Raw genomic sequence first — 25119 nt, forward strand, 5'->3', positions numbered from 1 at the left:
ACTGTCCAGGCTGCCTGTGTACGGCTTCATGAACCATGGCATTAAGGGGTAGGCTGGGTCCCCAAGGATACATATAGGCATTTCAACATCCCCAACAGTTATTTTCTGGTCTGGGAATAAAGTCCCTTCCTGCAGCTTTTGAAACAGACCAGAGTTCCTGAAGATGCGAGCGTCATGTACCTTTCCTGGCCATCCCACGTTGATGTTGGTGAAACGTCCCTTGTGATCCACCAGAGCTTGCAGCGCTATTGAAAAGTACCCCTTGCCGTTTATGTACCCGGCGGCTTGGTGCTCCGGTGCCAAGATAGGGATATGGGTTACGTCTATGGCCCCACTACAGTTAGGGAATCCCATTGCAGCAAAGCCATCCACTATGACCTGCACATTTCCCAGGGTCACTACCCTTGATATCAACAGATCTTTGATTGCGTGGGCTACTTGCATCACAGCAGCCCCAACAGTAGATTTGCCCACTCCAAATTGATTCCCAACTGACCGGTAGCTGTCTGGCGTTGCAAGCTTCCACAGGGCTATCGCCACTCGCTTCTCAACTGTGAGGGCTGCTCTCATCTTGGTATTCATGCGCCTCAGGGCAGGGGAAAGCAAGTCACAAAATTCCATGAAAGTGCCCTTACGCATGCGAAAGTTTCGCAGCCACTGGGAATCGTCTGTGCTTGTTTCCCGAGCCCAGAATTGGCGTTCCACAGCATGAACCTGCCCCATTAGCACCATGATCCATGCATTGGCAGGGCCCATGCTTTCAGAGAAATCTGTGTCCATGTCCTGATCACTCACGTGACCGCGCTGACGTCGCCTCCTCGCCCGGTATCGCTTTGCCAGGTTCCGGTGCTGCATATACTGCTGGATAATGCGTGTGGTGTTTAATGTGCTCCTAATTGCCAAAGTGAGCTGAGCGGCCTCCATGCTTGCCTTGGTATGGCGTCCGCACAGAAAGAAGGCGCGGAACGATTGTCTGCTGTTGCTCTGACGGAGAGAGGGGCGACTGACGACACGGCTTACAGGGTTGGCTTCAGGGAGCTAAAATCAACAAAGGGGGTGGCTTTACATCAAGGAGTATTTCAGGCAGGACTTCACGGAGGGTTCCAATAAGAAATGGTGCACCTAAGTTATTGTTCTTATTGGAACAAGGAGGTTAGCCTGGCCTCTGATTGATACATGGCTAGATTTACCTCGTTGCACCTTCTCTGTGAGTGACTGCAGTGTGACCTAGAGGAATGAGTCCCCTAGACGGGGGAGGAGGCAAATGAGTACAAAACAAATCTGGTCTATTTCTTGTTTTGATCCACTCCATCTATCTTTTACATCTTTGGCTGGCAGCAGACGGTGCAGAAGGACTGCATGCCATCCATATCTCATGGCTGCTCAGCAGAAGACGGTACAGTACGACTGCTAGCCATCCTCATCTCTTGCCTGCCTGGCAGAAGATAGTACAGTACGACTGCTAGCAATCCGTATCGCCTGCCTGCTCACCATAAGACGGTTCAATAGGACTGACTGCAGGACTAAAGAGAATGACCTGGTCAAGTCACTCCAAATTTAGTCCCTGCGCCCATGTCTGCCCAGGCGCTCCCAGCCGACATGGCCAGGAGCACCTCGGACACGACGAGGACGGCTACCAGTCGTACTGCACCGTCTGCTGCCAGAAGGTAATGGATTGCTGCTACTGTGTAGCAATGCCGTACCGCGTCTGCCAGCACCCAGGAGACATACGCTGACGGTTACCTGAGCGGGCTCCATGCTTGCCGTGGTATGGCGTCTGCACAGGTAACTCAGGAAAAAAGGCGCGAAACGATTGTCTGCCCTTGCTTTCACGGAGGAAGGGAGGGAACGGGGGCCTGACGATATGTACCCAGAACCACCAGCGACAATGTTTTAGCCCCATCAGGCATTGGGATCTCAACCCAGAATTCCAATGGGCAGCGGAGACTGCGGGAACTGTGGGATAGCTATCCACAGTGCAATGCTCCGGAAGTCGACTCTAGCCTTGGTACTGTGGAAGCACTCCGCCGAGTTAATGCACTTAGAGCATTTTCTGTGGGGACACACACACTCGAATATATAAAACCGATTTCTAAAAAACCGACTTCTATAAATTCGACCTTATTCCATAGTGTAGACATACCCTAAGCTTCTTCACAGGTTGGATAAAAATCAATTTACATTGGATTTTTATTTAAATCAAATCATTTTGTTTTAAAAATCAACGTATTTGAAATTTTGACAGATTATAGTAATATTAGGCCTTTATATAGGTTGTTAAATCATTTAAATTAGAAACAAAAAAATAAAATTAAGCAGTACATGTTTGCTGCTGAAGTTTTAAAGAAAGCTGGTAAAAAACTGGTAAAAAAATCACTGTATATCCACCTGGCACTAGAGTTTGTTGAAGTGTAAAATCAGCTTTTGACAGCAGTAACCTCTTCTGCAGGTGCAGAGAGTGTATTTTTCATTTCAGTTTATTCAACTAGTTCAGTTCAATAACTAGTTCATTCAAAGTTATGAAACCAACTGAGAGTTGAAACAGCAGGAAAGCTTGTTTATCTCCTCTTATCTACGAATAAAAACTAGGTGTGAGCGGATATCCACTACTTCTAGAATCATGATGTACATAGTGACCAGAAACAATCTACAGATAGTTTAAATGCAAAACATGTTTGGATAAACTTTTCTTACCTATCCAGCATGCTTAAAATATTTTTTTTATTAATTAACTAAAACACTGTTTTTGTGCATTTTAATTTAATTCTAATTTTCATCCAAACAGAGTTTGATACAAATCACAAATAGAAAAGTAGTGTTATAAAGAAATGCTCCATTCACCATTTTCTAACATAGTAAAGTAGAAGTTATTAATCTGAATAAGTTATTTAAGCAATTATATATCTTAACATACAGTATCCTCCTAGTCAGCAAAAAGTAGCACCAAATTTAGTGTAAAGACTTTATTTACTTGCAAATCAACATGTTTTAACGGTTACCAACCAATGAAAACCAATTTTATTTATTTTCTTAAAGAAAAATACAAAAGTAAAACAAGATTAAAATAGATAATTTAAATTTAAAGTTGCCTGCTTGCCAGTGTGGATAAAAAATGACTTTTTAAATTTAAAATCAGACTTTTTATTTTACTGTATTTAATTACAATAAGTTTTTTCTTTTTAAAAAATAAATCTGTTTAAAATGAAATCTGAATTTACTACACAACACATAAAGGCCTAAACTACTTATAATCTCAAAATATTTTTAAGAAATAAATATGCTGAATCCATAATCTCTATCAAAAATTTTGAGTTAGGCTACCTTTCTATAAAAAAAGAATCAGGGGAAAACATCTAGGTAAAGCTTTATAAATATGGCACGTAAGTCCCTGGACTATATTAAGGACTTGTTCCTGTGGGGGACCCAGGGGCTGAGCCACTGGGTACAAGAGACTGGCAAAGTCACCACAGGCACTGGGACCTGGCCTCTGACTCTACGAGGCACCATCACGTATCTCACCAGGATCATCCACTGAATCCACCTCAGAAGTCTCATGCTCCTGTTTTATAGCTTCTCCCTACCTGAGCTCTGATTGGCTCCATTTTCAAATTATGAATATTTATAACTCCACCCAGATGGATACTTACTCTCCAGCTCATGGAAAAATACTGATCTACCAAGTAACTACCAGCCTTTGCTTCTGGATGGTTCTGGGCACTTCAAGTAAACCGCCTTGCTCTGCCTCTTTTGTGTGGCTGTCTATACACCCGCAAACCAGAAATCCATTAATTTCTCAACTGCCTCCCTCTCTCTCTCTAAACAAATAAAACACGGCAGTGCAAAAAACATGTGGGTTACACAGGCAGAAGTCTTGGATTGTTGTTAGTTTTGTTTTTCTGGGGATGAGGTGGGGGAGTTATGTAGCAAGGGGGAAGGAGCAGAGAGTGTGCAGCCAGAAAGGAGCAACACTGTTGTCAAAGCAGGACATTGTGGGAAGAAGGGACAACATTCTTCAGAGAGCAGCCTCTAGTGTTGATTTCAATACCTGGGAATTGGAGGAAAAAACTGACAGGGCTGCAGGTCGTAAATGAGATCATCCAGTGCATTGTCTTTTGGGAAGTTTTGGAAATGTATAATGGGTCCAAAACAAGCTTTGTAGGGATGACTGGGAGCATGGGATCAACTTCCAAGTGTGGAATAGTCTCCATCCCATAATGTCACCTGCATCCCATAATTTTTGTGCCTTTTCTCAAAATCCCACAAACCCACATGGCCCTCTCTTACAGTCTACCATCTTCAACTGAATCATGGAGCCTGCACAGATCTGCACTATCATCATAAGCATTGCAAACAGAGGGCACATAATCTTGCAGTATTTGTAAAGAAGAAAAACTAGAAAAACCAAAACAGTGGGGAACATGATGATTTCTTGGAGCACAGATTGCTGTGGGACATAACGAGAACCAATTCAAGGCTGTTGGTGGCATGCATGGAGCAGCTGCAGATGCTGGAGCGCCATTTGTGGGCCTGAGAAACTACCACTGACTGGTGGGATCGCATCGTAACATAGGCTTGGGATGACAAGCAGTGGCTGCAGAACTTTCAGATGCGAAAGCCAACATTCCTGGATCTATGCACTGAGCTCACCCCAGACCTCCTGCACAGCAACAACAAAATGAGAGCTGCACTGTGGAAACCTGCAACACCAATTGCTACAGGTCCATTGTAAATCAATTTGGAGTCAGGAAATCCACCTTGGAGGCCACTGTCATGCAAGTGTGCTGAACCATTAATCACCTCCTGCTATGTCGGATTGTGACTCTTGGCAATATGCACAACATAGTGGATGGATCTTCAAAAATGGGGTTCCTGAACTGTGCTGGAGCGACAGATAGGGATGTGTGTGCTATTTTGATATAAGACCATCTTGTCACAAAGCATATCAACAGAAAAGGCTACTTTTCTATGGTTAAGCAAGCACTGGTGGATCACCAGGAGTGCTTCACTTACATCAGTGTGAGTTGGTCAGGGAAGGTGCAGGACACTCGCATCTTTAACAACACAGGACTTTTCAGAAAGCTGTAGTCAGGCACTTTCTTTCCCAACTAGCGGATTACCACTGGGAATGCTGGAATTGCCAATAATGATCCTGGCCACCCAGCCTACCCATTGCTCTCCTGGCTTATGAAGCTGTGCACCAGCTATCTCAACAGTACCACCGTCCAGAATGTCTACAACTTCAATCATCTGCTGGTACCACCAGCAGTGCTGCAACTAAACGGGTGTCAGTAAATTACCTGTATCAGAAAAGAGAAAAGAGAGAAAAGAGAAAAGGCTGTCTTTGTCTAGTAAAACCAAGGATGAGCTTGTAATCAGGACCAGCAAATTGCAACATAACTCCATTTTGACTCCAAGATGAAAAGACTGCTTGGTTCATTTACGCAACAAGTTTTCCCTTTCATCTTGTTCAGAAGGGACATTTCATTAACATGGTTCAATCATTATGACCAGGCTATACTAAACCTGGCAAAGCAGATGTTGCTGTAAGGTTGCTAGATACAACGTATGACAAGGAAATTGAACAGTGCAAAAAACATTGATATGAAATTGGTTAACCTGAGTTTTGATGGGTGGTGCAATGTACAGTAATATGTGCTTGTGTGACAACAGAATATGGCATTGTCTATCTTACAGAAACAACTGATACTTCAGGAAATGCCCATACAGCAGAGCACTTAAAAGAAGTAGCAGTCAAAGCTATAACAAACTGAACAAAAATTCAAGTGTCAAGTGCATAGCTTTGTCACACACAATGCTGCAAATGCAGCAAAAATTAGAAGAAATCTAGAAGAAGATAATGAAGAGAACCTGACACTTCTAAAATACGGGTACAAGGCTTATTTGATGCATCTTTCTGCCAAAAACTGAAGTACAACTCCGGAAATGAAGGAAAATGTTGCTGAAATTGCAAAATACTTCCATGACAAATACTTGCTTCAGCTTCACGGAAGACAGCAGGTGAATCCAAACTAATTCTCCCCCAAAAACTATGATGGAATTCAGTGGTTGACTGTTTTGAGCTATTTATAAAGAACTGGCCTATTCTGATGACAATTTGTGAAGAAAATTGAGAACAAAATAAATGAAACTAGCACAGCCAAAGGAGTGAACATTGGACTAAACAGAAATGTAGAAGATATACTGAATAAATTGAAACCTATTTCCATGGCCTTGGACAAACTGCAGAAAGATTGCTGCTGTATTGCAATGCTGTTGCAATTTGGAAAGAACTTTGGAACATTTGAGAAAGAAATACCTGGTAACACAGTTAAATTGCAGGCAGTAAAAAAACAGATGGATCGAGCACTTACTCCGCCTCATTTTCTTGCCAATATCATCAACCCAAGGTAGATGCCTAACCACTGAAGAAGATGCTGCTGCTATGACATGGGCATCTAATAATCACCCATCAATAGTGACAGCCATAATAAATTTCAGAGCCGGAGGTGAACCATTCAAATAGTACATATTTGCTGAAGTTTTAAAGAAAGTCATATGACTCAACTGATAGATATCACTAGCAAAGCACCTGGAACCAGACTTTTTGAAGAGCTAAACAGGCAGTAGCCTCTTCTGCGGGCACAGAAAGAATATTTTCTTCATTCATTCAAAGTTGAGAAATCAACCGGGAGTTGAAAAAGCAGGAAAACTTGTCTCATTCTTCCAGTCTATGAATAAAAATGAGGAAGGAGAGGATGAGAACTACCAGTTTTAAAAGTTTGAAAGACAGCCTAACTAACTTAGGAGTCAGTCTCCTTTTCAAGAGATTTAGACAAGTGAGAATTTAAGCTCCAGTCACTTTCACTTAGGCACATGTGAAAATTTCCCAGGCTGACCTGAAATAATCAGTTTAATTCACTGACTGAAGTTAATCCCTCTGTTCCTTTAGTAAATAATTTAGTTGCAACTGTGAAACATGTTTTGATAACAGAAGTGTAATATCCAAAACATTTAAGGTTTTGTTTAATAAAAAAAAGTGTTATATGCTGGTTTGTGGGTTTAATTAAATACCATCCTCATATAGCTTGACACAAATCATAAGCAAAAAGTTAATTATCTAGTAAATAAGCAATGTATCATTCACCATTTTGTAACATACTAAAAATGTACAGTTTATAAGGCTCTGAAATATTAAGCTGTATAATTGCTTAAATAAGTGTATATAGTTAAAACGTACCTCCCAGATAGCAAAAAGATGTACCAAATCTAGTGCAAAGGTAAATCAACATTTTTAATGGTTATATCAACCAATCAGAATGTGCCTTTCTTTAGCAAATAACTGAAATACAAATGGAAAAGTTGATTATAATCAATTATTTAAATCAAGGCTTTCCACTTGGCGATTTAAATCACTCCACCCTACTTCTTTACCTCAACTTCCTGCATCTGTGAAATGGTGATATTTACCTACTTCACAGCAATGACAATTAATTGATAAAATTGTCTTGAAGACAGAATGGAGAGTATGAAGAAATCATTATAAGTAGGTTGAGAGAGTGTCAGAAAATTTCCTTTTATATCAGATCAACAGAGAAGAGAAACAGAAGGCTCAGGGAATGGGTGCTCCAATGTGGAGCCTAAATCTACTACATTAGATCAAAAAGAAAAAGGAGTACTTGTGGCACCTTAGAGACTAACCAATTTATTTGAGCATAAGCTTTCGTGAGCTACAGCTCACTTCATCGGATGCATACTGTGGAAACTGCAGAAGACATTATATACACAGAGACCATGAAACAATACCTCCTCCCACCCCACTCTCCTGCTGGTAATAGCTTATCTAAAGTGATCACTCTCCTTACAATGCGTATGATAATCAAGTTGGGCCATTTCCAGCACAAATCCAGGTTTTCTCACCCTCCCCCCTCCCCCCCCCACACACAAACTCACTCTCCTGCTGGTAATAGCTTATCCAAAGTGACCACTCTCCTTACAATGCGTATGAAAATCAAGGTGGGCCATTTCCAGCACAAATCCACGTTTTCTCACCTCCCCCCACCCCCAAAACACACACACACAAACTCACTCTCCTGCTGGTAATGAAAACCTGGATTTGTGCTGGAAATGGCCCACCTTGATTTTCATACACATTGTAAAGAGAGTGGTCACTTTGGATGGGCTATTACCAGCAGGAGAGTGAGTTTGGGGGGGGGGGAGGGGGGAGGGTGAGAAAACCTGGATTTGTGCTGGAAATAGACCAACTTGATTATCATACACATTGTAAGGAGAGTGGTCACTTTAGATAAGCTATTACCAGCAGGAGAGTGGGGTGGGAGGAGGTATTGTTTCATAGTCTCGTGTATATAATGTCTTCTGCAGTTTCCACAGTATGCATCCGATGAAGTGAGCTGTAGCTCACGAAAGCTTATGCTCAAATAAATTGGTTAGTCTCTAAGGTGCCACAAGTACTCCTTTTCTTTTTGCGACTACAGACTAACACGGCTGTTACTCTGAAACCTACATTAGATCACTGGTTGCAATCTAGCTCTGGTCAGTAGCGAGCAAACACAGGTAACATCTGAGACTACAACTGGTTCCAATACCTCATGCACAAGTGTCCACATTACAAAAGTAACAACAACTGGTATCCTGAAGATTGAATTGCCTGCATACCCCTAGAGGTGCTGTCCCCCAAGTCAGGATAAAAGCACACCGGCGGTGCGATGCAGGTAAACTGCACTCTTTCCACACAAAGCTAGGGAGCTGCATTATCAAGTACTGTCAATGCACAGGCACATTTAAAATCTTACACTCTCCATAGAGCCCACTACAAATGGCTCCAACACTATTAGGCTATCCCTATAGTAGAAAGTTTTTTCCTCTTTACCACATGGCAACTTAAACAATAAATGTTCCTTTATGGAGTATGTACTGTAAAAACTCATTAACAGTCAGTCTGTTTAGCTTAAGAAATTAAATCAAATTAGCTGTGACCTTGCCTGTTAGATATTGTCCATTTCAAAATCTTTTCCAACATCCAGCCACAATTTTCGATTATACAAAAGGATCGTACTTTTATATTATCTGGTCTCTTTAAAACCTTTTCAAGGCTAACAAGATAGGGGCCATATAACTTTACCTGGACATATGCTATAGCTCTAATTCTGAAGTGCCTTGGATATTTACTAAGGCTTCAGAGAGGTTTCAGTTACAGTCCCTAAATGGACTGGTTTATGAACAAAACTGACTCTTTATGATTAGCGCCATAAGAATTCTTTTAATGTTTTATGATGAAGCCTGTAGTGACAGAACCATGCTTCTAAGGAGTATAAATAGGATCTCAAGAACTCTGATATTTACCTTTGTTTTTTAAGTGGGCTTTGCTCAAATGCCTGCCGCAAGAACAAGCAAGGCTGTAATCTAAAAGGTCTCTGTTTCTCTGATTTAATCACAAATGGGACATGCATCAAGTGGGAACCCCACAAATAACCTCATGGTCCAACTTCACCATAGTGAGACCCAGTAGTCGAACAGACTGAAAGTTAGGACAAAATATGTATAAGTTTCCAGAAGCTTTAAATTATTCAGGATCAATTTCTCTAAAATGAACACTGACCCAAATTCAGAGAGTCTCTAAATTGGTGCAATTTACACCTCCTTCCCACTCCCAGAGCACATAACTTGGACTCCTCCATAGTTACTAGACTCATCTCACTTGCCAAATTACAACTTAATATGAAAAAAAATCATGTTTCAAGAACCACTTTGGACTGGAGTTTGACACAGCTTTTTCCCCCAAACGATGCATCAGAGGGGGCCTGTAGGGTAACTTAGAATGCTCAACAAACATGAACAGATCACTATCTTGCAGGTGTACTAATGTCCTTGACCGAATTTCTCTGCTAAAAATTATCCTATAAATTGGTTAGTCTCTAAGGTGCCACGAGTACTCCTTTTCTTTTCGCGAATACAGACTAACACGGCTGCTACTCTGAAACCTATGGATCTTGAGGCCTAGGTTTTACCCAATGGAAAGTAGATTTCTGATTAAGACAATTATCTCAAGACAATAACTTTGGATATTTTATTTCTTCTTCACATAGGACTGAGAGGACAACAAAGTTATGGTTATTTCCTCAAAACCTCAGTTCTTTTTACTCTTATCTTTTCTGAATTTTCACTTTATGCCATGCTTTCTTTCTCCTCTATTACAGGATAGTAGAATAATGCTAATACAATGTCCTGTGATCTGTAAATTGAGGAATAAATCCTGCGGATGCTTATAATTCCATCTTAATTCCACAAAAATTACAGCATTTATTGCCAATGAGATAGGCTCCTACTGGAAAAAGCTCCAGAGCATACACAATAGCTGAGAAACCATTTAAGAGGATCAAGATGCTTTTTAAAAAGGCATTTAAAGGACCACTATTATTAAAGTCACACTTTTGCCTGAAAAGTATAACCCGTTGTGACGAGTAACCCTTAAGATTAATAGAACAAAGAAATTAGAAAAAGTATATTACATGCACAGGAATAGAAATATTTTTTCAGTTGTTTAGTTTGCGTATAATCAATTTTACTGATTCCCATATAGGGTTAATCAGTTTTCTTGTGTGAGTAGAGAAAAACATTTTAAAAATAGGAAAAAGTGATTGTAAAGATGACAGGAGGACTCAAATGGATACAGCACCCTGAACTACTTTTAACTCGTTTTTTTAAAATGACTATATTTCCAATTCAAATTCCAACCCAGGAATTGGCTTTTGGAGCACAACACCTAAAGTTATATGATCTAGAAATATAAATACCTAAACTCAGGTGGCTGACTTTATCCATCTCAATACATGGCTCACTGATGTTGCTTCCACTTTTATAGTAGTAAAGTTAAAACTCAAAGATAAACCTTGCTGTTGAAGCTCTGAAATTAACTCAGTTCTTGCTGCTTTTTGGTTCAGGTCTTTATGGATACAACAGTTCTTGCCATTTTAAACAAGTTTTAGAGTCTGTGATAGTTATTAAACTGTTACTTAATGCCAAAAGCCTTCGTGAATGCCTTGCTAAAGTAGCTCCCCACACAGGCTGCTTCAGCAAGGCATTGTAAGGCACCTTAGGCTGCAAGGTAATGGTGACACAGCACCCCACCAGTCTTAATTGTACTCTGGTATGTCATATCCCTCACTGCAGAAGAGTAAGCTAATATCAGTGCAGGATTTCCATACAAAAGTTTGAGTTCCTTGTATTTTCTGAGAGATTATGGTCAACACTGCTCAAATATTCCCCAACTTTTTGAGAAGCACTAAAAAAAAAAAAAAAAAAATTTTGGACTACCACTTATTCCCAAAAAAAATCCACAAACAATGGAATATCTGCCTCGAAGCTGACAGATGAGATTGAGCTAAAGAAGGATATTTTAACAAATGTGAAGTGACTTAAAAAGGGGGGTCAAGAATTATCACACATGCAAAACTGTTCCCCAATGTTCAAAATAGTTTGCTTACTTCTCCCCCCACACACCTTGTAGCAAAGCTGTACGAGATACAGATTTTTTTTTTTAAACAGTTTACTGGCTCCATCTAGTAGCAATCTAATACATATGACTAAAGATTAGGCAATAAAACTAGTTTTGAAAGTTGACAACTATTTAAATAGTAATGTCAGAAAGGCACATCAGCTCTAATGGTCTTAAAATAGACTGACCTTTTCCATGTGGAGATTGATGTGAACAGTAAACTGATCACTAAGTAAAATCATCCATGGAGAAAGGATGCTTTAATACACCAAAAATGAAGTTAGTCAGACAAGCTGTTTGCAACCTAAGACATTTTAAAAAGCAGTGGTCACCCCAGATAGAAAATACTTCCTACCACATCTTTGTTTGCAAATGAAGATGGAGAAATAATTAAAATTGTTTTTTAGATTCATCTTTCTGACAGGGGAGATATGCATCCCTGTTCTGCTGCCATGACAAGTTCCCAACTACCCCACTGTATCCACTTCCTGCACACCCTGTAATTCCATGTATCCATCAGTTAAGCAACTCTCATAGACACTAACTGTGCGTCTCCCATGTACAAACCTCATAGTAGGCCTACTTACATGAGAAGGACAAAGGTTAATGCATGGAAAAAGCATCAGACTTCAGTGTCAGAGATATGTATGTAGGAAAAAATACAAAATCAATCCTTGTAGTGCACATTTTCAGGACTCAAGAGGCAAAAAAGGAACGGCACCTCTCCAGAGTAGAATAAAGGTATTTTGCAGAATTTAATTATGAATGTCCATACCTCCAAATATTTCAGTTTCTTCTAACTTTAACTTTCACCCTGAGTTCCCCAGGGGAGGCATTTGGGAGGTGGCTGGGGGAGCGGATTGTTTTTAATTTTAACCAACTATTTTGTTCTAGTAAGGACTTTTATCCTTCAATTATTGTTATGCACTCCCAAACATCTGCATTTTAAAGTTTTTTTGAATGAATTATCTGAAGCTTGTATGGGAAATGAATCAAATTAGATAGCACATCCCAGGGGTGGCCAAAGTGTGGATCGAGAGCCACATGGGGCTCTTTTACCATTGAAGTGCGGCTCATGGAGCCCCCCACACCTCTGTCCATTCTCCACCTATCAGACTGGGTGTGGGGAGCTTGGGACCTCTGCCTTGCAGCAGAGTGGTGGGGTAGGGGCTTCTGCACAGCAGGGAGGAGGGTCTCGGGGCTTCAGCAGGAGTGGGGCTAAAGCCCTGAGCTCAGTCAGGCACCTCCCACAGGGCTGAAGCAGGTGTGTCCTGGCTCTCAACTTCTAAAGATTGTCGTATACGGCTTGGAGGGTCAGTAAGTTTGGCGACCTCTGGCATATCCCTTTGTAATTACTTCTATCACTTGTCTATAATCACCTCGAATCATTCCACAAAATAAGACAGTCTCAGCAAACACAACAGGAACATTCCAGAGATTGTACCAGTGAGTCACAAGCTATTTCTTGATATTAACACTACAACTGGCCCTTGCCTGGCTTGTTCCAGTATTTGTTCCCATTCCGTCCTGATTTAATCTTGTTCAGCTTGAATTTAAAATCCCTTTGCTGAAAAATCTTTTCTATCTGAGAGCAGACCGCAAGCCTCACCAAGTGTTAGTAAATTTAGGACACTGCCCTATCTTATTTGAATTAGGATGAGGTGGAAGCAAGGACTGGGAAATCACAGGCATTGCTTTTTTCAGATATGGTCTAATTGAAGATTTTCTGGGGAATCCCCTATTGTTTAATCCCTATACACCAGATCAAGTAATTGCAATCTCTTCATTTACTTTGAATTATTACTCTCTCAAACCATGTGCTTGGTCATTTTTCTGAAAACTGGCAGGGGGCCTGTCTCCTCGTTCAGTTGTTTTGTACAACAACTGATCAGCTGTACCTCACCTCTAAAGGTGAGGTCTTGGAATCACTCCTCAAACTGAAAGCAAAAAGTTTGTGTCCACAGATCACCATCGAAGAGAAAACACTCCTTAGGTCAATCTGGTAGGAAATATTTCTGTAACACTAACACTTCTCTAGGGCACAACTCATTTCAAGTAAATCAGAGCGAGAATCACCAACTGCCCGAAGGAACCAAAATCAGAGGCAAAACTATGTGCAGAACGGAAGAGACAAAGTATTCCATCCCACTGAAATACGTGGACTATTGGAACCCGCAACTGGAACTATACCATACTTGCCTTGAGAAGGCCATAATAAATTTGTGACTGACCTGTGTACATATAGGTGAGATTTATTTTAGGTTTTGCTGGAGAACTAATCCAATTTGGGGTAATTAAAGATGTACATGAATGTATGGCATCCTCCTACAGAAGAACTCACAGCAACTCCACATCAATGGTGGGAGGAATTCTGGTGAGCTCACCTATCAGTGGCTCTAGACAAAAAAAAAAAAAAACTTCTTAGTTTTTATGATTGGGAACATAATAGTGTTGTCTTCCTGACTCTGCTGGGAGATCTCAAGAGCACAGCTTGAGTAGCCAAGGTGTTTGCTGGATAGTTCTTTGGGGGACAAGATGTCCTCCCCTCCTCAGAGCACTCTGTGGCACTGAAGCTACTACATGTTTGCTACTCCAGTCTCAGGTTAAAGTAGCTTCTGTGCCTTCCACCCATGACACATAACAGGAATGGCCAATAAACTTCAGCAGAAAGATAGAGGCTCCACAAGATGAGCTTCTGTGGCCAAAGACAAGTGGTAGGATCTGTTCCTCCAAGAGGCAACCTGCCTCCTTTCACATCTACGGGTGTAAGCGCTGAAGCGGCTGTGTTCATTTTACCCTCCAACGAAGTGCTTGTCAAGAACTTTCCCAAGGTTTCATCCATGTTCCACTCATCATTATGGGCAGCAGGTAAGATAGTCTCAGAATGATTTGGAAAGACCGTGAAGAGATGCTCAATATACCCAGAAAATACTATCAGCATAAAAGAGCCAACTTCCCAACTGTGATCGCTTTGCTAACTTAGTCATGTTGAGTAATTAATTCACATTTTAACCATGATCCCTTAAAAACATTAAAGACCTTTGACAAAAATTAAAGCAAGGGTTGTAGGGAGTGGGGCCACGGAGGACATCTGCAGGGGGAGGGGTGTGAGAGCCTCCAGGTTATGGGACACCGAACTGGGGGTGATTCCCCAGAGGACGGAGGGAGGATGCCTCCCGGGGGTTAGGGGTCGGCTCCCCAGCAGGGAAGGGAAGCAGAGGGAGATGGCTCCCTGGGAGAATGGGCAGGACAGTAAAGGAGACTCCCCAAGGGCAGAGGGGAGATGGTGCCCCTGGGGACGGGGAATGGGGGGGTGGCTCCCCAAGGGTACGGGGGGGGGCTAGGCCGGGGGGGGACGTCGTGGGGAGCCCGCTCGCGGGGGGAGTGGGGGCTGCGCTGGGGAGCCCGATGCTCCCGGGAGGCGGGGAGGGCCAGTCCTGCCCGCACTTACCGGGTGCCTCCGTCGATCACACACGGGGGCAGGACGCTCGCCATGCTCGGGAGGCGGCGGCGGCACCCCAGACCCTACACGCCCCCGAGGCTGAGCCCGCGCCAGCCGCTGCCTGCCGGCTCGCTCGGCCCCCACCGCACCGGCGCAGGAGGGAAACCGGGCACCACGCAGCCGGCTGACAGCGCCGCCTTCAGGACGCATGCGCCGCGCACGCTCACGCCACGTGACCCGGCTTCCCCTGCCCGCTGAGCGGGCCCTGTCCCCATAGGCCCAGGGCAGCGCTGAGGGCCGGTCTCGCGCGGCAGCCCCTCCCAGCGCCCCGCGCCAGGGAGGGAAAGACAGAGCCACCCTCCCCTCTGCACGTGACGGGACGCCCCTTAGCTTGGTGCCCGTGGGCCTGCCACCAGGTACAGGCCATGTCGCCTAAGGCCCAAGGTGCATCGGGTCAGCTCAAAAGCATCTTTTTCAAGCAGTAAGTGTGACGAAGTGGGACTGTTCTTAATGTTTCCTCTGAATAGTGTGGGGGTGCCTCAGTTTCCCCTAGGCAGTTCTTAAGTATCTAGGTGGTGGGGTAAGGGTGTATGATCATTGCAGAGCCCTAGAGGGCCGGCCCTGTAGGGCTCTGCAATGATCATACACCCTTACCCCACCACCTAGATACTTAAGAACTGCCTAGGGGAAACTGAGGCACCCCCACACTATTCAGAGGAAACATTAAGAACAGTCCCACTTCGTCACAGTAAGCTCTGCAAAGGATGCAGTGGGGATGTAGCGTTTCCTGGCACTGTAACGTGGTGGGTGCCGACCCATTTCAAAATAAACTCTGCCTCATTTTGCATTTTTTCAGTGAAGCTGAGGTTTCATAATCAGTTTCTGTCATGGGCACTAACCCTTTATTAAATCATACAAATCTTGTCCTGTGTTTCTTTAGGTGTAGGTGGCTACCCTACAGTACAACACCCTCCAATTGAACCCACAGTATCTTAATCACAGGTGGTATTTGGCACACTAAAAAAAAAGTATAAACACTTTCCAGAGCAGTCTCATCTTCCATGCAAATATCTCAACATGCTTGAAAAAAAATGATGAATTAAGTTTCAACACCCTTATCACCTAGGGGGTTATTAGCCACCACTTCACAAACAGGGAAACGTCTTATACTTGCAGGGCCGGCTCTAGGGTTTTTGTTGCCCCAAGCAAAAAATTTGCTGCCCCAAGCTCCGAGAGCGCAACTGCCCAAGCACATGCTTGCTTTACTGGTGCCTAGAGCCAGCCCTGCTGTATAGCTGTGACTTATCCATGATCATACTACAAGTCCGCTAGAGCTAGAACCCACATTTCTCTGACTCCAATGCTCTCTACGCTCAATGCTTAACCACAAGACCCACCTTCTTTCTAGTAAGGGTATTTTATCACCCTCTCTTCAACCTCCAACTGCTTATGCAAAGGCTCACACACAAAGAGAATTGGGGTTTGTATTTAAAAAACAAAAAATTGCTCTCCGAGTTGTAGGAATTCCATATGTTCAGGCTCATAAAAAATATGCTATGCATGTAGCTTGTTCAGTCACTTAACATAGACTGAATGTACGCCTACACATAAACCACTACAGCGCTGTGCCACTGTAGCACTTTGAAGACGACGCTACTTACGTTAACAGGAGGGGTTCTCCCATTTGCATACCCACCTCCCTGACAGGCAGTAGCTACTTCGAGGGGAGAACTCTCCCGTCGACTTAGCGCTGTTTATACCAGAGTTTAGGTTGGTTTAACTGCATTGCTCAGGGATGTGGATATTTCACACCTCGGGTGACATAGTTATACCAACCTAATTTCCTCGTGTAGACCAGTCCCGAGAGTATTCACTCCGTATGCTTGCTCATGCCATTTTTCTCACAAATGTTGGAAGATATGCTCATCAACCATGACATGATGGAAGCCAGTCAAATTTAGTGTGCTGGAAGGGCTGTCTTAGCAATTTAAGCAGTCAGTATAAAATATCTATACGCCAGAACTACAGATTCAAAGCCTGATAGGGATCACCCAGCCTCCTTTGAAAGTAGTCCAAGGCATTGATTAAAGATCAAATAATATGAGAATAGGGATTTGCCCTACTTCCTTGACTAAAATTTTCTCTCCCTCACAGTGTTGTGTAATATGTGGTGCAGAGCTGAGAAAAAACTGCCATGCATCCATAGGGGCACCTCTGAATAGATCGGGGTGGGCAAACTTTTTGGCTTCAGGTCCACATCTGGGTGGGGAAATTGCTTGAAGAGCCATGAATGTAGGGCTGGGACAGGGGGTTGGGGTGCAGGAGAGAGTGCAGGGTGTGGGAGGGGGTGCGTTGTGCAGGAAGCGGTTCAGGGAAGGGGTTTGGTGTGCAGGAAGGGGTGCACAGTGCAGGACAGGGCTCAGGGCAGTGGTGCAGGGAGGGGTGTGAAGTGCGGGATGGGGCTCAGGGCCGGGGTGCAGGATAAGTGCAGGGTGTGACAGGAGGCTCAGGGCAGGGGTGCAGGCAGGGGGCTCAGGGCAGGGAGTTGGGGTGCAGGGTGCTGCAGGGGGTTGGGGTGCAGGCACAGGGCAAGGAGTTGGAATGCGGGGTGCAGGAGGGGTTCGGGCTCCAGCCCGGCACCGCTTACCTAAAGCGGCTCCGGGGTAGGAGCGGCATGCGCTGGGGCCAGGGCAGGCTCCCTGCCTGCCTTGGCCCCAGCCCCACACCACTCCCCTGCAGCCCCGGGGGGAGGAGGGGCAGAGAGCTCTGCGCACTGCACTTGCCTGTTGATACCTTCCTTGAAGCTCCCATTGGCCTGGAACAGTGAACCACAGCCAATGGGAGCTTCAGAGGAGATATCAACAGGCAAGTGCACCACGAGGCGCTTTCTGCCCCCCTGCACCCCAGAGCTGCTGGGACGTGGTGCTGGCCTCTTCCCAGAGCGCCCGGGGGTGGCAATCCCATGAGCCGGATCCAAAGCCCTGAGGGGCCAGATCCAGCCCGTGAGCCGTAGTTTGCCCACCCCTGGTATAAATACTATCCTTTTCTCTAGAATCTCAGCATTCTTATTTTTTTTAAAGTAAGACTCTAAATGTTAAGGTTGTGGAGAAAAACCTCAAAAATGTGAGCCAAATATAACTGATATAGAGATGAGACAGCAGAAAGCCTGGAACAACTGTGTCATTGATCTGTGACAATTTAAACCAGCTGAGGATCTGCCCCATGAGCTCTGAGAGGTTTGATCTGCCTCATTCTTCTCAATGAGGTATTACCCAGTGACAACAATTTAAATGCCAACATTGTTAACTCTTTCATTCCTCATGGAGTGAAATAGAATGGAGAGGGAATCTCTCTGGTCTGGACAATTTACTGTAAGTTAAGTCTTCTTTTGGTGCCCCAAGTGGATGGGATTTGGGAGATACCACTGCTTCCCCTCCCTTTCAAAGGGTCAAGACCAAGGGTCTGTAGAGCCCCTGGGCATAGATACACAGATTTTAAGGCCAGAAGGGACCATTTTGATCATCTAGTCTGACCTCTTGCATAACACAGGACATAAAATTTTACCTAGTATTCAAACTGCATCAAGAGGGAGCCAGATTTTAAAAAGGAACCAAGCAGCACAGACTATCATATTTTGAATATCTGCAAATCTACTGTGTGTGTTGTCTCATGTTTGCGATTCATAGGATGGAGCTATTCTATTCTAAAGAGGTTCCCATACAATCCTCATCGCTGTAGTATGAGTGTCTTCCAACAGAGTATTAAATCACATGACTAACATTTCTCATGTATTGTTTGTTCTTACAATTATCCCTCTGAGAAGAGGATAAAAGAGTGTATAGTGTTTTGTACACACTGCTCTGTGTTTATATTAGAGAAGGCAGGATGAAGAAGTGCACCTTGTACTTGGAGCAGAAAGTCATGAGGTTAATCATGATCTTTAGTTCCCGTGAGCATTTGTTTCACAGTCTTAGACCAGCCCGCAACAAAGCTTTGTCTCCTACACAAACAAGGTTTATCCTTATAATAGAAAATTCCATTGTACCTGAGGAGGGAAGTTGTCAGCAACAGTCTTCATCCTGGAGCTTTAAGCGATCTTTTAGATATGCTGGGACTAGGCCATTTAATACTTTGAAGAGAAGGACCAAGACCTTGAATTTGACTCAATATTCTGTAGGAAACCAGCGAAGAGAGCAGAGAACAGGTCTGATGCGTTGCTAAGGCGATGTACTACAGCATTATGTACCAGCTGGAGTCTCCAAAGGGCTGATGGTTTCCTGTCCAGGTATATTGCATAGCTGTAATCCCATGACGAGGTGATGAAGGCTTTTATAACTGAGGCCAGGTCACCATATGCCAGGAAGAGATGGAGTCTCCTAGCCACCAAAGGTGGTAGAAAGAGTTACTCAGGAATGCTGTTATGTGACAGCTTAGCAGCACCCAGCAATCCAAGAATACTCCTAAACTAAGGACAGAATTGACTAGTTGTGGGTGTGTACTTTCAAATAAAGGAGACTGTACAGTGGCTGCAAACTCTTCAAAATGTTTTCCTCTTGCTTGGGTTCATGCAGCTGTTCTTCATCCATGAGCTGATCTTATCCAAGCACTATGCCATCTTGGTCACAGTGGTGTGGTCAGATGTGGTTAAGGATAGGGTGAACTGTGTGACATCTGCTTATTGCTGGCTGTGAGTTCATGGCACCTGACCAGTTTGGCTGCATGAAGATGTTGAATAGGACCAGGAAGAGAATTGATCCTTGTGGGACTCCACAAGCAAGGGATCTAGTGGCAAATGTGCAATTTCCCATCACTGCTGTTTGGGTGCATCCCTCTAGAAAGGAGTCAAACCCTTTTAGTGTATTCCCATGGATACCTGCCCCCACTCAGGTGGAACAGCAGAATCTGGATGCGGTAGGCTGGAAGAGTACTACCACATATACCTGAGGCTGTGTGCTGGCTGACTGCTTTAATTTGTTTTGTTGGCGAGTGGCAGAGTACTACAAAAAACAGAGAGAAAAGTATAATAAAAAAATCTGGACAAAAGGCATCTTGGCACTATTTATTTACACTTTGTTCTGGCGAGTACAGGGTGACAATCCAATTCTGGTGGACATTATCAGATACATGTTCTGTGAATTACTTTCAAGTCATTTACACCATACCCTACATTTTCATTGATCTGACCAGCAAAGCACCATATTTTTTGCCTTAGTCACAAAGATTTGATTGCAGCTTCAGCTGGTACAGACTTCTTGTTTTCTTGGTAGCAAAAAATAAAGATAGACAAAAAAAATTAAAGAAGTAGGTACACAAAAGACAAAGTTATATTCCTGATCAGCTGAAATATGAGGTCCGTTTGGAGACATAATTGCAGATATTGTGCAGCTGTCACCATACAATTCTTAGGAAAGGCTGTCAATGTTACTGTAACACTCTTGCAGTTATGGAGCAGATTCTGGTATTTTCCAGTCAGTGGAAATGCAATTGCTTGGAAAACTGATCTTTCCTCAGAGCTGCTGATTGAAAAAGCAGCAAGACAGCACAAGTAGCAATGCAAGTAGACACCTGTAGAGTACAGATCAAGTTGCTGGAGATTTTCTTTCTTTCTATCTATCCATCTACATATAAATTGCCATAGTGGAGCAGACCAATGCTCCATGTAGTCCATAACCTCTCTCAGAGGTGGCCAGTGTGATGGGTTGTCACCCCCGGCGTGCAGTCTGGGAGCTGTGGGAACAGCTGTGGGCTCTCACTCCCCAGATGGGAGGCCTCTCTCACACTGCTTTGTTGGAGATTCAGCCAACCTCACCAGGCCCTGTTATCACCCAACAAGGCAGCAGCTAGCACCGCACCCCCAACGGATTTACCTGAGTGCTTTATCTAAGCCACTGAAGGACATAAAGCCAATTTCCCAGCCTTGCACCCCTGCTGTAGTATAAACCCAGAATTATACCATTTTACACTGCTCAGGGATTTGTACGATGTAAGCTCATTAATATAGTTTGCTTTCCCCTCAATGTGGGAAAGATATGCACACCAAGCTGGTGTTACTGAAGCTGACATTTTTCCCAGACACTTCACTTAAAGACACTCTGGTTTAGATGACACATAAAACAAGTTTATTAACTACAAAAAGATAGATTTTAGTGATTATAAGGGATAGCAAACAGATCAAACCAGATAACCTAGCAAATAAACAAAAATGCAAACTGAGTCTAACATACTAGATAGGTAGGATTTGAATTAGCAATTTCTCACCCTGACTGATGATACAAGCTGTTAAGGTTCCTTCCCCCACTCTGAACTCTAGGGTACAGATGTGGGGACCTGCATGAAAAACCCCCTAAGCTTATTTTTACCAGCTTAGGTTAAAACTTCCCAAAGGTACAAACTATTTTACCTTTTGTCCCTGGACTTTATTGCTGCCACCACCAAGCGTCTAACAAAATATAACCGGGAAAGAGCCCACTTGGAAACATCTTTCCCCCCAAAATCCCCCCAAGCCCTACACCCCCTTTCCTGGGGAAGGCTTGATTAAAAATCCTCACCAATTTGCACAGGTGAACACAGACCCAAACCCTTGGATCTTAAGAACAAGGAAAAAGCAATCAGGTTCTTAAAAGAAGAATTTTAATTGAAGAAAAAGTAAAAGAATCACCTCTGAAAAATCAGGGTGGTAAATACCTTACAGTGTAATCAGATTCAAAACACAGAGAATCCCTCTAGGCAAAACCTTAAGTTACAAAAAGACACAAAAACAGAAATATACATTCTATTCAGCACAACTTATTTTATCAGCCATTTAAACAAAACAGAATCTAACGCATAGCTAACTAGATTGCTTATTAACTCTTTACAGGAGTTCTGACCTGCATTCCTGCTCTGGTCCTGGCAAAAGCAACACACACACACACATAGAGAACCCTTTGTTCCCCCCAGCTTTGAAAGTATCTTGTCTCCTCATTGGTCATTTTGGTCAGGTGCCAGCGAGGTTATCTTTAGCTTCTTAACCCTTTACAGCTGAAAGGGTTTTTTCCTCTGGCTAGGAGGGATTTAAAGGTGGTTAGCCTTCCCTTTATATTTATGACACAAGCAGTTCACCAAGTTTCCATACACAGGTTAGAAATCCCTTTAGCCTGGGACCAGCACTTACCCCAGTTCAGTCTTTGAACCTCAGGTGTTTCCAGCAGTTCTCCTGTGTGGACAGTAAGGCCCAGAGATTATATCACACCCCAATTTATATAGCTTTTCCGTATGGTGGGAATCCTTTGTTCCAAGCTCAGTTCCCAGTGCAGTTTGTGGAAAAGTACAGGTACCAAAATGGAGTTCAGTGTCATGTAGTCTGGTCACATCCCCTTGCATGCCTTGCTGAGTCATAGCAGCCATTATCCATAGACTATCTGGACTGACTGGCTCACCAGGTGGGGGATAAGCTTCTCCTAAGGCCTACTGTTTCCCTAATGGCCCATTACCTTGAATGAGCCCTTCACTGCCAGCTGTCTAGACTGGAGGCATTTTGCCTAGTGTGTGTAACCACATTTGAAGTACAGATACATAGTTAATATTCATAACCTCAGATACAAAAATTATACATGCTCACAAATAGGATAATCATATTCAGCAAACGATAACTTTTTCAATGACACCTCACAAGACATATCTTGTACCAGATGCATGATAATTATGTTATACTCATTTCATAATAATATCACTATGATGAATATGGGGTGTAGTGTCTCAGCCAGGAATTAGATGCTCAGAGGAAGATCCATAAATCTCCTTAACAGGCAATTATGGAATAACCAGCCAATAGGGGAAGTTTCTTCTTAACTCTATAACTTTGTAGTTCATTTATGCCTTGGATCAAGAGTGGTTAGAATTAGTAGATAGATAGATTAGTGGGTAGAATTAGTGGGGGAAGCAAAAGTGGATGGGAATCTGGGAGGCAGTGACCATGAGTTGGTTGAGTTCAGGATCCTGACGCAGGGAACAAAGGTAAGCAGCAGGATACGGACCCTGGACTTCAGGAAAGCAGACTTCAACTCCCTCAGGGAACGGATGGCCAGGATCCCCTGGGGGACTAACTTGAAGGGGAAAGGAGTCCAGGAGAGCTGGCTGTATTTCAAGGAATCCCTGTTGAGGTTACAGGGACAAACCATCCCGATGAGTCGAAAGAATAGTAAATATGGCAGGCGACCAGCTTGGCTTAATGGTGAAATCCTAGCGGATCTTAAACATAAAAAAGAAGCTTACAAGAAGTGGAAGGTTGGACATATGACCAGGGAAGAGTATAAAAATATTGCTCGGGTATGTAGGAATGTTATCAGGAGGGCCAAATCGCACCTGGAGCTGCAGCTAGCCAGAGATGTTAAGAGTAACAAGAAGGGTTTCTTCAGGTATGTTGGCAACAAGAAGAAAGCCAAGGAATGTGTGGGCCCCTTACTGAATGAGGGAGGCAACCTAGTGACAGAGGATGTGGAAAAAGCTAATGTACTCAATGCTTTTTTTGCCTCTGTTTTCACTAACAAGGTCAGCTCCCAGACTGCTGCGCTGGGCATCACAAAATGCGGAAGAGATGGCCAGCCCTCTGTGGAGATAGAGGCGGTTAGGGACTATTTAGAAAAGCTGGACGTGCACAAGTCCATGGGGCTGGACGAGTTGCATCCGAGAGTGCTGAAGGAATTGGCGGCTGTGATTGCAGAGCCACTGGCCATTATCTTTGAAAACTCGTGGCGAACCGGGGAAGTCCCGGATGACTGGAAAAAGGCTAATGTAGTGCCAATCTTTAAAAAAGGGAAGAAGGAAGATCCTGGGAACTACAGGCCAGTCAGCCTCACCTCAGTCCCTGGAAAAATCATGGAGCAGGTCCTCAAAGAATCAATCCTGAAGCACTTGCATGAGAGGAAAGTGATCAGGAACAGCCAGCATGGATTCACCAAGGGAAGGTCATGCCTGACTAATCTAATCGCCTTTTATGATGAGATTACTGGTTCTGTGGATGAAGGGAAAGCAGTGGATGTATTGTTTCTTGACTTTAGCAAAGCTTTTGACACGGTCTCCCATAGTATTCTTGTCAGCAAGTTAAGGAAGTATGGGCTGGATGAATGCACTATAAGGTGGGTAGAAAGCTGGCTAGATTGTCGGGCTCAACGGGTAGTGATCAATGGCTCCATGTCTAGTTGGCAGCCGGTATCAAGTGGAGTGCCCCAAGGGTCGGTCCTGGGGCCGGTTTTATTCAATATCTTCATAAATGATCTGGAGGATGGTGTGGATTGCATTCTCAGCAAATTTGCGGATGATACTAAACTGGGAGGAGTGGTAGATATGCTGGAGGGGAGGGATAGGATACAGAAGGACCTAGACCAATTGGAAGATTGGGCCAAAAGGAATCTGATGAGGTTCAATAAGGATAAGTGCAGGGTCCTGCACTTAGGACGGAAGAACCCAATGCACAGCTACAGACTAGGGACCGAATGGCTAGGCAGCAGTTCTGCAGAAAAGGACCTAGGGGTGACAGTGGACGAGAAGCTGGATATGAGTCAGCAGTGTGCCCTTGTTGCCAAGAAGGCCAATGGCATTTTGGGATGTATAAGTAGGGGCACAGCGAGCAGATCGAGGGACGTGATCGTTCCCCTCTATTCGACATTGGTGAGGCCTCATCTGGAGTACTGTGTCCAGTTTTGGGCCCCACACTTCAAGAAGGATGTGGATAAATTGGAGAGAGTCCAGCGAAGGGCAACAAAAATGATTAGGGGACTGGAACACATGAGTTATGAGGAGAGGCTGAGGGAGCTGGGATTGTTTAGCCTGCAGAAGAGAAGAATGAGGGGGGATTTGATAGCTGCTTTCAACTACCTGAAAGGGGGTTCCAAAGAGGATGGCTCTAGACTGTTCTCAATGGTAGCAGATGACAGAACGAGGAGTAATGGTCTCAAGTTGCAGTGGGGGAGGTTTAGATTGGATATTAGGAAAAACTTTTTCACTAAGAGGGTGGTGAAACACTGGAATGCGTTACCTAGGGAGGTGGTAGAATCTCCTTCCTTAGAGGTTTTTAAGGTCAGGCTTGACAAAGCCCTGGCTGGGATGATTTAACTGGGAATTGGTCCTGCTTTGAGCAGGGGGTTGGACTAGATGACCTTCTGGGGTCCCTTCCAACCCTGATATT

At 43.8% G+C, this 25119-nt stretch overlaps 1 protein-coding gene across 17 annotated transcripts in view; it reads right to left on the reverse strand.

The window, feature by feature from the left end:
- The window catches only part of ACTR3B (actin related protein 3B), a 53222-nt gene extending 38075 nt beyond the window's left edge, over positions 1–15147 (reverse strand). For 15 of the 17 annotated variants that reach the window (XR_014710643.1, XR_014710644.1, XR_014710645.1 and 12 more), the window contains exon 1: positions 14964–15147. The gene's annotated coding sequence lies outside the window, so the exon portion shown is untranslated. Of the gene's footprint in view, positions 1–13743; positions 13909–14963 lie in introns of all 17 variants that reach the window. The other 2 variants (XM_084621940.1, XM_084621942.1) reach the window with 1 other exon arrangement.
- Between the last annotated feature and the right edge of the window lie 9972 nt (positions 15148–25119).

This window comes from Lepidochelys olivacea (genome assembly GCF_965140295.1).
Source record: "Lepidochelys olivacea isolate rLepOli2 genome assembly, chromosome: 2".
In the NCBI taxonomy this organism is placed as follows: Eukaryota; Metazoa; Chordata; order Testudines; family Cheloniidae; genus Lepidochelys; species Lepidochelys olivacea.